Source organism: Capra hircus (genome assembly GCF_001704415.2).
Source record: "Capra hircus breed San Clemente chromosome X unlocalized genomic scaffold, ASM170441v1, whole genome shotgun sequence".
NCBI lineage: Eukaryota > Metazoa > Chordata > Mammalia > Artiodactyla > Bovidae > Capra > Capra hircus.
Window position 1 is genome coordinate 30,772,134 of NW_017189517.1, and position 14,997 is coordinate 30,787,130.

Below are 14,997 nucleotides of genomic sequence, written 5' to 3' on the forward strand. Positions count from 1 at the left end.
TTTGGCCTTGGAATACAGAATGAAGCAGGGCAAAGACTAATAGAGTTTTGCCAAGAAAATGCACTGGTCACAGCAAACACCCTCTTCCAACAACACAAAAGAAGGCTCTACACATGGACGTCACCAGATGGTCAACACTGAAATCAGATTGATTATATTCTTTGCAGCCAAAGATGGAGAAGCTCTATACAGTCAACAAAAACAAGATCAGGAGCTGATTGTGCCTCAGATCATGAACTCCTTATGGCCAAATTCAGACTTAAATTGAAGAAAGTCAGGAAAACCAATAGAACGTTGACATATGACCTAAATCAAATCCTTTATGACTATACAGTGGAAGTGAGAAATAGATTTAAGGGACTAGATCTGATAGATAGAGTGCCTGATGAATTATGGACAGAGGTTCATGACATTGTACAGGAGACAGGGATCAAGACCATCCCCATAGAAAAGAAATGCAAAAAAGCAAAATGGCTGTTTGAGGAGGCCTTACAAATAGCTATGAAAAGAAGAGAAGTGAAAAGCAAAGGAGAAAAGGAAAGATATAGGCATCTGAATGCAGGGTTCCAAAGAATAGCAAGAAGAGATAAGAAAGCCTTCTTCAATGATCAATGCAAAAAAATAGAGAAAAACAACAGAATGGGAAAGACTAGAGATCTCTTCAAGAAAATTAGAGATACCAAGGGAACATTTCATGCAAACATGGGCTTGATAAAGGACAGAAATGGTATGGACCTAACAGAAGCAGAAGATATTAAGAAGAGGTGGCAAGAAAACAAGAAGAACTGTACAAAAAAGATCTTCACAACCCAGATAATCAAGATGGTGTGATCACTAATCTAGAGCCAGACATCCTGGAATGTGAAGTCAAGTGGGCCTTAGAAAGCATCACTATGAACAAAGCTAGTGGAGGTGATGGAATTCCAGTTGAGTTATTTCAAATCCTGAAAGATGATGCTGTGAAAGTTCTGCACTCAATATGCCAGCAAATTTGGAAAACTAAGCAGTGGCCACAAGACTGGAAAAAGGTCAGTTTCTATTCCATTCCCAAAGAAAGGCAATACCAAAGAAGGATCAAACTACCACACAATTGCGCTCATCTCACACACTAGTAAAGTGATGCTCAAAATTCTCCAAGCCAGGCTTCAGCAATATGTGAACCGTGAACTTCCAGATGTTCAAGCTGGTTTTAGAAAAGGCAGAGGAACCAGAGATCAAATTGCCAACATCCACTGGATCATCGAAAAAAGCAGCAGAGTTCCAGTAAAACATCTATTTCTGCTTTATTGACTATGCCAAAGCCTTTGACTGTGTGGATCACAATAAACTGCGGAAAATTCTGAAGGAGATGGGAATACCAGACCACCTAACCTGCCTCTTGAGAAACGTATATGCAGGTCAGGAAACAACAGTTAGAACTGGACATGGAACAACAGACTGGTTCCAAATAGGAAAAGGAGTCCGTCAAGGCTGTATATTGTCACCCTGCTTATTTAAATTCTATACAGAGTACATCATGAGAAACACTGGGCTGGAAGAAGCACAAGCTGGAATCAAGATTGCCGGGAGAAATATCAATAACCTCAGATATGCAGATGACACCACCCTTATGGCAGAAAGTGAAAAGGAACTAAAAAGCCTCTTGATGAAAGTGAAAGAGGAGAGTGAAAAAGTTGGCTTAAAGCTCAACATTCAGAAAATGAAGATCATGGCATCTGGTCCCATCAGTTCATGGGAAATAGATGGGGAAAGAGTGGAAACAGTGTCATACTTTATTTTGGGGGGCTCCAAAATCACTGCAGATGGTGATTGCAGCCATGAAATTAAAAGACCCTTACTCCTTGGAAGAAAAGTTATGACCAACCTAGATAGCATATTCAAAACCAGAGATATTACTTTGCCGACTAAGGTCCATCTAGTCAAGGCTATGGTTTCCAGTGGTCATGTATGGATGTGAGATTTCAACTGTGAAGAAAGCTGAGAAACTAAGAATTGATGCTTTTGAACTGTGGTGTTGGAAAAGACTCTTGAGAGTCCCTTGGACTGCAAGGAGATCCAACCAGTCCATTCTGAAGGAGATCAGCCCTGGGATTTCTTTGGAAGAAATGATGCTAAAGGTGAAACTCCAGTACTTTGGCCACCTCATGGGAAGAGTAGACTCATTGGAAAAGACTCTGATACTGGGAGTGATTGGGGGCAGGAGGAGAAGGGGACGACTGAGGATGAGATGGCCGGATGGCATCACTGACTCGATGGACATGAGTCTGAGTGAACTCCAGCAGTTGGTGATGGACAGGGAGGCCTGGGATGCCACAATTCATGGGGTCACAAAGAGTTGGACATGACTGAGCGACTGAACTGAACTGAACTGGTGGTCCAGTGGTTAAGAATCCACTTTTCAATGCAGGGGACATGGGTTTGATCCCTTCTTCAGGAATTAAGATCCCACATGCAGTGAGGTAACTAAGCTTGAGTGCTGCAATGAAGACCCAGCACAGTCAAAAAAAAATTTTAATAAAATAAAATAAACTTAGAACTCAGGTCTGCTCAACTTCCCTCCAGGAGTTGCCACAGGAATTGATACAGAAGAACTAAACAGAAAAAAAGTAGTCAAGAAACTCTAACATTGAGTCTGGGAATAGACAAGGTAAGGCTGCCATACTTAAGTTGTATGAAGGAGGTATTGAACCTGAAGCTCATGCCCAAAATATAATATAAGTGTAGTAATAATAATCATAGCTAACATTTACTAAACACTTTGTATGTGACAGGCATTGTTCAAAGCATTTTATATGTTTAATTAATTAAATCCTCACCACAGTCTATGAAATAGTTATTATTGTCTCCATTTTATAGTTGAGTAAATGGAGATAGAGAGGTTAAATGCTTTATCTAAGGTAGCAAATGGCTGAGCTAGAAGGGAATACTGGAATTCAAGATATGGTTAAAGGAAACTCTCAAAAAGGCAATTCAAACTATACAATTGTAAATTATACTGATATAGCTGAAAGAAATAGAAGTGAATACCTAAATAAACCAGAGAGCTGTCCAGAGTGATGGATAACATGAGGAAAGTAGACTCCTTTAAGTTCTGTTTTGTTTCTGTCTTCTGTGTCAAAGAGAATTATTTTCAGGCTGAAAAGTGTAAAAAACAACCATTGCTAAGAAATAACTAAAGACTCAGATGGTTGAAAAGATTATAAAATGCATACGCACAGGCAAAACTCAGTGTTCTAGTGTTTCTAAATGGCTTTCAATCTCCTGGGATGCATGAATTAAATCCAAGAATGTATAAAATTGGTCAAGCTATATTCTCTGTCTTTGAGGAATCACAGAGAAGAGATGAAATCATGGATGAGTGCTGGAGATACATTCCTTTTGATTTTTCCTATTGTTTTTTTAAGATGAGAAGATAGATTCCAGAATTAAATATAGGCAAATTGCCTTCACTCTTGCCTTAAAATTCTTCTCTGCATACAGCAGCTAGACTCTTTGAGTAACGTAAATCAGACCATGAAACACTGCTGCTTCATACAATACTCCCTGTACTTAGAACACAGTCTACACTCTACCATTGCTCTTATCATGTGGCCTCCCTCCTAAACTCCATTACTCATTATTGCTCCATTGTTCACTATGCTTCAACCACTTTGATCTCTGTCCTTGAACACACCAAGATCATTCTTGCCCCAGGGCCTTTGCATTGCTGTTATTCTTTTTTTTTTTAATGTTTTTGATGTTTTTATTGAATTTTTTACAATATTGCTTCTGTTTTTTATGTTTTGGTTTTTGTCCTTGATGTATGTGTGATCTTAGCTCCCTGACCAAGGATCAAACCCACACCCTCTGCATCTGAAGGAGAAGTCTTAATCACTGGACCACCAGGGAAGTTCCCTGCTGTTATCTTTGCCTAGAGGATTCTCCCCTTACATAAATCCTTGTCAACTAAACTAAATCCTTGCAAACTAAATCCTTGTCAACCAGATCTCAGCTAAAATACCATCCTCTAATAGATGCTTTCCCTAATTTATCTAGTAATACTTATGTAGTATTACTGTCCTGCCCTACTCTAGTCACTTTCTATTCCATTTCCTGATTTTATTCTCCTCAGAGTATTCACCATTACCTGAAATGCTTTTACTTGTGTGTTTGCTTGTTGCCTGACCCCTCACTAGTACATAATCTCTATGGGAGCCAAGATCTTGTTGGTCTAGCTCTCCGTTTTAACCCAGTGCTTAGAAAAGTTTCTAACACAGAGCAGGAGCTAAGCAACTACTTGTTGTATGAATAATTGACTACTTGAGTCATGGGAAAGATTCTAGAGCAGATTATTAAAATAATTGTTCATGAACAACTAAAAATGTGATTATTAGCTTATACTAATTTCATTTTATTCTCTGACATGGCCAACAACCTTGAAAATCAGAGATGTATGGTATGCAGAGTATACATATACAAAGGCATTTAACAAGTTTGGTTGTTTTTTTTTTTTTTTTATTATACTCCTGCGTTGAGTATGGATAAGCATTGGCTGGAAACTCTTCATATCATTTTTTTAAAACACTGAGTGACTTCAGCCAGAGTATTTTCATGCCATTCTAGAACACGAGTTCCTAATTTCTTTGGACCTTGAACAGCTTTAAGAATATGATGAAAGTTATAGATATAGAAAAAAATACATATATGCATGTGTGTGTGTGTGCATGTATGCTCAGTCGTGTCTGATTCTTTGCAACCTCAGCCTGCCATGCCCCTCTGTCCATGGGATGTTCCTGGCAAGAAAACTGGAGTGTGTTGACATTTCCTTCTCCAGGGGATCTTCCCGACCCAGGGATCAAACTCACGGTCTCTTGTATCTCCTGCATTGGCAAGTGGGTTCTTTACCAGCTGAGCCACCAGGGAAGCCCACATATATGCATACATTTTGCATAACATTTACCAAGCTCCTATTGATTCATGGATCCCAGGTTAAGAAATGCTGTACTAGAATAGTTCTAATGGAAAACTTTCTGTTTTTTCTTTCATTGTTCCTTCTTTCTTTCTCTTTTCCTTTCTTTTTCTTTAGCTTGAAACAACAGAAATGTATTTCCTCACCATTCAGGGGCAGAGAAATCTGGAATCATGATATTGATAGGTTTGTTTATTTCTGAAGATTTGGTTCTTAAATGTTCAACAATTTTATCAATTATTTAGATGAAGAAAGAAAAATGATCTGTCATATTTGGAGACAGTAAAAGCTGGTAGATATATAAGGCACATTAGAAAGCACAAACAAAAATCTTAAAAGAACAAGGACTAGTTGTGATAGATGACATATAATAGGAAATTTAGAGTTTTAATCAACTGCAAGTTTGACATGGGATAACATTGATGTGGACAGCAAAAGCAGCTAATCTGATCTTATGTTCCATTAATAGAACAAGGTAGGTGATAGCAGAGACTTCTCTGCATGGGTTGCAACATAGTATGAGTATACATAACAGTCTAGGTGCTATCCTTTATGAATATATGGACTAGTATGTTCAAATGCACTTGATAGGCATGGTAAAGAAACATGAAATCAGTTCTTATAGGCAACCACTAATTGAATGAAAATGTTAAGCTGAGAGTAAAGATTCTGGTGGGTGAGAGACTTTGTCTAATGTTAGTTGGTTCCAAATATTTGAGAGGTCTAGAGGTGAAAAAAGTGATATGACTTATTCCATATGACTATAAGTCATAAATCTGGGACCAAAAGTTATAAAATAATATTTAGTTTCATATCAGGAATCACCTTAAAATAATAGAAGCAGTTCAAAGATGGAAGGTATCACCTTAAGCAATAGGGTATCCATCACATCACTGAATCTATTAAAGCAGAGGTTGCATAGTTAATTGGCAACAAAGCTACAGAAGGGACTCAAATATAAGACAGAAGGTTGGAAACTAGATAACTGGTCTACTTTCTTCTTACTCTAGGAACCAAGCAAGTTAGGTAATCGTGAAGAATGATGCCCCAAAGTCATCTATGTGGACGCTACACCCAATTTGTTCAGGAGCAGTGAGAATCTAATAATAATTTTATGTCAGAATATTATGGAAACTCATTCTCTTCAAGCCTATTAATCTCCTTACCTTCTTGAGATTTTTTTTTTTACCCAAAATATATTGGAAATTACCCATTCTTTTCAACATAGGGTATCTTTATAGCACAAATAGAAGAACTGAGTATGGCAACATGGGGGAAAAACATATGGCAAAACAATGTCTAGTTTTTCCCAAAAGGCAGGCTGCTGACATTTTGATAGGTTTGGGGAGAGAGGGAGTGCAAGAATGAATTCAATCCTACCACAGCTGCAATAGTTTTGTTAGGTAAAGTTCTGATTACAAATTGCAAAACTGCTTCATGTTTCATGTCTATGACAGGATTATTTAAATATGTCACCCAGCAACAGCAAGCAGATCCAATCAATTGTGGACATTGTAGCAGTCTGGTACATTTACTGCTATGCGGACAAAACTTTCCCAAAATTGTTTTCTAAATGTCACTCACTTAATAAACAAGGATGTGAAGCCACACGAGACACCCACCATTTCTGTAAACCCAGCAAATCTCCAGATAGAAAGAAGGAGGGCATGATTAGTCAGACTGCAAATGGAAGAAGGTAAGGAAGAAAAGGAAGGAGAATAAAAGATGAACATCCATTGATTATCTACTACTTCTATGCTCAGTGATTTCACATATACTATTAACTCTTCTCTACAAACATGAAGCAGAAATAATCATCCCCATTTTAAAAGCAAAGCAGCATACTTAGAGCAATTAAGTCATTTGACCAAGGTCCACAGTTTAGAAATGATTGCAGGAGAAGGATCTGACTCCAAAGACCATAATCTTTTCACTACAGCACACTGCCCGCTACAATGTGTTGAGTTTAAGAATATTTTGAAGGTGTAATATTTAAGGAGACTTCACTGACTTTCAGTCCTCTTCAGGAGATGAAGCCCTTACCCCTGCTTACTTCTCTAGATTCTTCTTTCACTACCCCACAGCTCAAACTGTACAGGCCAGAGAGACTGAATACTTTGTGGGAACATGGAATGTGTTAGGCTATCTCAGCTTATTTATATTTGTAAATTCTCTCCTCTCTGATTTTTTCTTTCAACTGACTGCCCAGCTCCTACTTTTCTTTCAAGAGTAATGCAAGCCTAACCTTTCCAGAAAGCCTTTCTTGTCCATCTCAGATAGACAATTGCTCTTCTATAGTACCTTGAGGATATTTATATCACATTCTTTTTCAGACTCCATTTATTGTTCTTACTTATCTTTCTCTCCACACTAGACTGCAGCCTCTTCAAAGCAAGAAATTGGACTTGGTTTCACATTGTATCTCTAGCATCCGGAATAGTGTTTAGAATGTAGTAAACACATAAATGCTGAAAGAATGAAAGAATGGACAGCAACAATAACAACTACAAAATGAAAACAATAAGGTAGGCAGGTCCAATTTAGTAATAGGCAGACAGATTGCATGTGATACCAAGTAAAAGATCTCAGATGAACAATTTCACAATACACTGGGGGAACATTTCCATTAAACCAGGAGTTACCATTTTCCCTTTGTTAAAAGAAGAGCCAATCCTCCTACTAGACTTGGATGTCTTCCAAGTTGTTCTTCTTTCTTAGTATCAAGGTTGGTACACTTAATAAGGAGTGTTTCACTCCCTTTAGAGTCAGCATCCATTATCTTCTAGGCTTTGAGCAATTTAGAAGCAGAGATCCTGATAGTTACAACCTTGGTCTACCTCTCTAATGAGACAGATACATATGATTGCCTGTTTTCACTCCAACAATGAGCAGATATTAGTTTGCTTTCCTAATGTATGAGCCCTCTGCTCCTTGGAAGCATTTGGATTGCCTTGTCTTGCTTCCAACTATTTCTCTTAGCTTTCTTTGCCTATCGATCAAGAGACAAAAACAGAAAGGAACAAAGAAATAAGTCACATATATCATTTTTCAATTTTCTTGTGTGAAACCCTGTGACTGCCTCATTTCAATAAGAAGGAAATTAGTTCTATGCACTTTGAAGTGAGCTCAGTCACTCATAATTTGAAAACAATGCAACTGCGGAGAGACAAAATAGTGCCTAAAAAGGAATGCATGTAAGATGACCTGGGTTCTTTCTAGTCCTAGCTGTACTACTAGCCAACTATGTGACCTTGGACAAGCCACTTAACCTCTCCAGGCTTTGGTTTCTTCATCTGTAAAATTAGAAGATTGGGCTATATGATCCCTAAGTCCCCCTTTGCTCTTAAATTATATCTTGAACACACACATAAGCATGAATGTAAAGTGACTTCACCATAGTATACAACCCTATATTTTAAAAGAATTACTGACTCATTCTAAGTACAAACCTATAAGCCTATTTCCACTGTTCCATCTCTCTGTTTTTCTAGTTGAATGTATGTTTTATCTTTTTCAATTGGAGTATAATTGTTTTACAATGTTGTGTTAGTTTCTGCAAATCAGCGAACAAGTATACATATAAACCTCTGTCTTGGATCTCCCTCCTCACCACCATCTCACCTCTATTTTATACATGGTAGTATACTTATATGTTAAACCTAATTGGAAGATTAGGTTTGAATGCATGTTGGTACATGTGATTCAAATTTAAGTATGATATTTTCAACCTGCCAAAAGAGATTGCTGGAGCCTGCAGCCTTGCTACTCTGGTCTAAATGCCTCAGACTGGCTTCAGAAGACCCAAATTTCTTTGGTAGATGATATTGTGTTGATTCTATGGGACAGGCCACAACCATCATTCACTTGACCCCATGCCCACTCCTAACTTATCTGATAGCTTTTTGTCAATACTGGGTAACTATGTGTCACAGAGAGAGAGTGAGGAACTGGAACTAAGTGTTTTTACAAGATGTAAAATTCAGTCTAAAACAAATAATGGGTTAAAAGTTGAAGGAGGCAATGTGTTGTAAGTGAGAAATTTATAGCTATCCATAAAGATCAGTGGGCCAGAAACTGAGTAGATACAGAAATAAAAACCTGGCGAGCATATATACCAATGCTTATGGGGAAAAAAAAAAGAGAGAGAGAGAGAGAGAGAGCGCGCCAAAGCCTAAGCAGGTAACAAAAGTCTGATGTAGTCAAATGTCAAATGACAGCATGGCTGGTAAAGCTCTGTGTCAGCAATTCAAGCCAAGAGATCCACCATAATAAAAAGTATAGGACAAGGTGGACAGGAAACAGACATGAGTCTCTGACCACCAAAGAAATCAAGCAGATCTGATCCAAGCAGATACTTGCTGCTAGGAAAAGAATCATTCCAAAGCACAATCTAGGTGCTGGCCTTTGAGTGACAGCGATGCAAGATGGCAGCCACCATGGGCCCTGATGATTAATATACACCCTTAAGATAGATTGTGAACTTAAATACCAAGAAGAACACACTTTTGTAAGATTTGTAACGAAAACTAATATGAATGGAGTTAATAGTTCTGATGGAGTGGTGGACTCAAGAGCCCTATCAGTGCTAGCAAAATGGCAGAATCTATATAGCATAAAAGTTTTCCTGCAAGAGCTTCAGCATCTAATGATGTCTAAAGTGTTAGTCACTCAGTCTTGTCGAACTTTGCAACCCCATGGATTATAGCCCACCAGGCTCCTCAGTGCATGGGATTCACCAGGCAAGAATACTGGAATGGGTTGCCATTCCCTTCTCCAGGGGATCTTCCTGACCCAGGGATTGAACCCAGGTCTCCTACATTTTCAGAAGATTCTTTACCATCTGAGCCACCAAGGAAGCCCCAATGATGTCTAAAGAAAATATGAAACTCCCTCAGCTACCTGAAGGAAAGTGTGATAGCAATTAATCAAAAAGAAAAACCATAAGCTCTCTTGAGCTCCCTCCATTAGATTTAAGCGTCTTCATTTTCCACAGTAGTAAATTTTCTAGATATGTCTTGTAGACTTCAAAGTACTAGAAAGGAAGCTCCCATTCAAAGTTTATCTTAAGATAGTGTAAATAATACTAATTTTTGTCCATTTTAGATATATGAGTTGTGTTATAACAACAACAAAATTGCACATTCAAGCAAGTAGATGTATGAGGCCATCTGACTAATCTGGGGAGTTAAATTTAACTGGCAGTTAAAGATAAAGACTGACTAGCTACCCATCTCAAGAAGGTTGTGGCACGCTGGTTGCAGAAGCCAGTCTCACAATACAGTGAGCCTCAGAAAGAAAGGATAATATGACCACATTCTCCTCTAACTTTCAAGGGGTGATCCCATCAACAAATAGAAAAGTAGGTACACTAATCTCAAAGGCCAGATTCCCCTCAAAGTTTTCATAAATTTGTGGGAATAATTGACACTGGTCCTCACTTGGGTGAGATAATTTTGTTAAAGATCAAAGAGGGGAATTTCTCTGGTGGTCCAGTGGCAAAGGTTTGATCCCTGGTCATGTAACAAAGATCCCACATGCTGCAGGGCAACTAGAGAGCTTGTGCACTGCAATGAAGACCCAGCACAGTCAAAATAAAAGCAAAATTTAAAATAAAATTAAAAAAAAAAAAAAACATCAATGAGGAGCTAGCTAGGCAAGATAGGTCACAGCCTAAGAGACAGCAGCAGCTCCCAGACCAGGAATGGCAACCTGTCTGCAAGGTTGCACCCACTTCTTACTCTCAGGTTTATGTCATATATTGCTACCTAATCTCAACACTCCTTTTAGATAAGCCTAAGAATCCTACTCAACACAAAGCCCTCGATAGCCACTATTAATTGATTAATCAATGTTTTACACATAAGATTAAATGTATTCTCCATTTACATTACAATGAATTGTTAGAGCAACTATAGTCCCAGACTTCATGAAGCCTCAGAGAACTTATTCTGTGTTGACTTTACAATTCCAATTCTCAATGTCACTGTACAGTCCACCAATGCTACCCAAGGCCCTGGGATTAAGGACAAAATCATTTTATGCCTTGTAAGCCTGCTACATAAATTCACAGTGATTGACAGAGCCTATCCAACCATGCCTCTGCCTTGCATTTTGTGGTTAACCCCTCATGACCCATAACAATGACCTTAATGTAATGTAACACAGAGCCAGCACCACTGCCCTGTTGACCCAGGCAGAGTGGATAGAGTCTTAAAGTAGTCTTACATTTTCTAATAAGTTTAAAGCATAAGAAGAACCTATTTTTTCCCACCTTTAATTTTGATGAACCTTGATAATGTTTTCCAGTTTAAACTAAAAGCAGACAGGTCCTCAGAAAGAAGTCATATCATTTTTTTTTTATCTAAGGGGAAAAAAAAGGTTAAGAATTTTAGTATTCAAAAGCAAGTTTTAAAAGGCAATAGTTTCATTAAGAACTATTTGCATCTATAAATGTAAACAGTTTTACTTTAAGGAAAAGAAACTTCTGTATCAAAGACTCAGAGCTAGTGTTTCATTTTGTTATTCTGCTTTTAAACAAAGTCCTGAGAGAGAGAGAGAGAGAGTGTTAGCCGCTCAATTGTGTCCAACTCTTTGTGATCCCATGGAGCCTGCAGGGCTCCTCGGTCCATGGAATTCCCCAGGCAAGAATACTGGAGTAGGTAGCCATTTCTTTCTCCAGGGGATCTTCCCGACCCAAGGATAGAATCTAAGTCTCCTGCATTGTGGGTGGATTCTTTACCATCTGAGCCACCAGGGAAGACCAAACAAAGTCTTGCTACTTCTCAAATAGATCCTGAGTGCTAGAAGATTCTCTTTAAAAGTCAGTGGTCCTTTTACAATGATGTGTTAGTTTCAGACAAATCATTGATACTCCAATAATTTTTTTTTAAAGCCAATGGGCCTTACAGATTTAACTCTGTACTAGATTGAGTATGATTAAAATATTTTCTAAAAAGCATATCAAAAATTAACTAAAGCCTATTCAATTATAAAAGAATTTTAATGCTGTTTTAAATTTCTAGAGTGACTGTAACAGCAATTTAAAAAATCATATAATCTGAAAATCAAGAACTTACATAATTTTTTATTAAGACTTTATGGGGGAGTTTTCTTCTGGGCTCTCTATTCTGTTCTATCAGTCTATGTTTCTATTTTTATGCCACTGTTATGCTGTTTTTATTGCTACAGCTCTGAGTATATTTTTAAACCAAGGAGTATGATTCCTCTAGCTTGGCTCTTCTTTTTCAGGATTGCTTTGGCTTTTCTTGGGGCTTCACTGATAGCTCAATTGGTAAAGAATCCATCTGTAATGCAGGAGACCTGGGTTTGATCCCTGGGTTGGGAAGATCCCCTGGAGAAGGGGAAGGCTACCCACTCCAGGATTCTGGCCTGCAGAATTCCAAGATCCACTGGGAAGGGATAGGCTAATACTGCAGTATTACTGGGCTTCCCTTGTGGCTCAGCTCGTGAAGAATCTGCCTGCAATATGAGAGACCTGGGTTCGATCCCTAGGTTGGGAGGATCCCCTGCAGAAGGGAAAGGCTACTCACTCCAGTATTCTGGCCTGGATCACAAAGAGTTGGACACGACTGAGTGACTTTCACTTCACTTTGGCTATTCTGAGTTTTTTGTGGTTCTGTATATATTTTAGAATTGCTTTTTCTTTCTGTGAAAAATGCCATTGGAATTTTGATAGAAATTGAATTGAATCTATAGATGCAGTCAACTAATATTTGACAAGGGGCATAAGAATACTCAATGTGAAAAGTATAATCTCTTTAATATCAGTTAAGAGAACTGGGTAATCACATGTAAGATAATTAAATCGGACCTGTATCATATACCTCTCACAAAAATTAACTCAAAGCAGATTAAAACTTGAAACATATAACACGAAGCCATAAAACCTCTAGGAAAAAACCATAAAGAAAAAGCACCTTGACAACTGGCCTTGGTGATGATTCTTTTTTGATATAAAACCAAAAGCACAAGCAACAAAAACAAAACAAGTAAGGGAGAAAAACATCAAAAACATCTTCTGCAGAGCAAAATAAACAGTCAACAAAATGGAAAAAGTAACCTAGAGAGTAAGAGAAAATATTTGCAAACCATATATATCTGAAAAGGAGTTAATGTTCAAAATATTTATAAAACTAATCCAGTTGATAATTTAAAAATACAATTAAAGATGGGCAGAGAAACAGAATAGACATTTCTCCAAAGAAGACCTACAAATGCCTAAGGCATACATGATAACATGTTCAATGCCACTAATCATTATTTCACTTCAGTTGCTCAGTCGTGTCCAACTCTTTGTGACCCCATGAATCACAGCACTCCAGGCCTCCCTGTCCATCACCAACTCCCAGAGTTCACTCAGACTCACGTCCATCAAGTCAGTGATGCCATCCAGCCATCTCATCCTCTGTCGTCCCCTTCTCCTCCTGCCCCCAATCCCTCCCAGCATCAGAGTCTTTTCCAATGAGTCAATTCTTCACATGAGGTGGCCAAAGTACTGGAGTTTCAGCTTTAGCATCATTCCTTCCAAAGAAATCCCAGGGCTGATCTCCTTCAGAATGGACTGGTTGGATCTCCTTGCAGTCCAAGGGACTCTCAAGAGTCTTCTCCAACACCACAGTTCAAAAGCATCAATTCTTCAGTGCTCAGCCTTCTTCACAGTCCAACTCTCACATCCAAACATGACCACAGGAAAAACCATAGCCTTGACTAGACGGACCTCAAAACTACAATGAACTATCACCTCATACTCATTAAAATGGCTGTCAACAAGAAGACTAAAGATAACATGTGTTGGTAAGGATGTGGAGAAAACAGCATATAGATGGGGAAACAATGGAAACAGTGACAGACTTTACTTTTGGGGGCTCCAAAATCACTGCAGATGGTGATTGCAGCCATGAAATTAAAAGACGCTTACTCCTTGGGAGAAAAGTTATGACCAACTTAGGTAGCATGGTAAAAAGCAGGGACATTACTTTGCCAACAAAGGTCCATCTAGTCAAGGCTATGGCTTTTTCAGTAGTCAGGTATGGATGTGAGAGTTGGACTATAAAGAAAGCTGAGTGCCAAAGAATTGATACTTTTGAGCTGTGGTGTTGGAGGACTCTTGAGAGTCCCTTGGACAGCAAGGAGATTCAACCAATTCATCCTAAAGGAAATCAGTCCTAGGTGTTCATTGGAAGGATTGATGCTGAAGCTGAAACTCCAATACTTTGGCCACCTGATGCAAAGAATTGATTCATTGTAAAAGACCCTGATGCTGGGAAAGATTGAAGGCGGGAGGAGAAGGGGACAACCGAGGATGAGATGGTTAGATGGCATCACCAACTCAATGGACATGAATTTGGGTAGACTTTGGAAGTTGGTGATGGACAGGGAGGCCTGGCCTGCTGCAGTCTATGGGGTCACAAAGAGTCGGACATGACTGAGCGACTGAACTGAACTGATACATTTTCGGTGTGAATGAAATTTGGTACAGTCACTACGGAAAACAGTATGGAAGTTCCTCAAACAATTAAAAAATAGAACTACCAGCAATTCCACTTCTGGTTATATATACAAAGAAAATGAAAACAGAATATCAAGAGATATCCACATATCTATGTTTGAAGTGAAGTGAAGTGAAAGTCTCTCTGTCATGTCTGACTCTTTGCTATCCCATGTACTGTACAGTCCATGGAATTCTCCAGCCCAGACTACTGGAGTCGGTAGCCTTTTCCTCCTCCAGGGGATCTTCCCAACCCAGGGATCGAACCCAGGTCTCCCACATTGCAGGTGGATTCTTTACCAGGGAAGCCCATATCTGTGTTTACTGCAGTATTATTAACAAAATCCAAGATAAGGAAACAACTTAAGTGCCTATCAGTGGATGAATAGATAAAAAGGTGTGATTTATATGTACACAATTAAATATTATTCAACCATGAGAAAGAAGGAAATCTCTCCATCTGTGATGGAACTTGAGGGCATTATGCTAAGTGACATAACTGAGAAAGAAAAAGAGAAATATTGTGTGATCTCATTCATAT

General features: G+C 38.6%; 1 pseudogene; it reads left to right on the forward strand.

Moving 5' to 3' along the window:
- Positions 1-9,407: 9,407 nt before the first annotated feature.
- On the forward strand, positions 9,408-9,873 carry LOC102187750 (annotated as a pseudogene).
- The last annotated feature ends 5,124 nt before the right edge of the window (positions 9,874-14,997 follow it).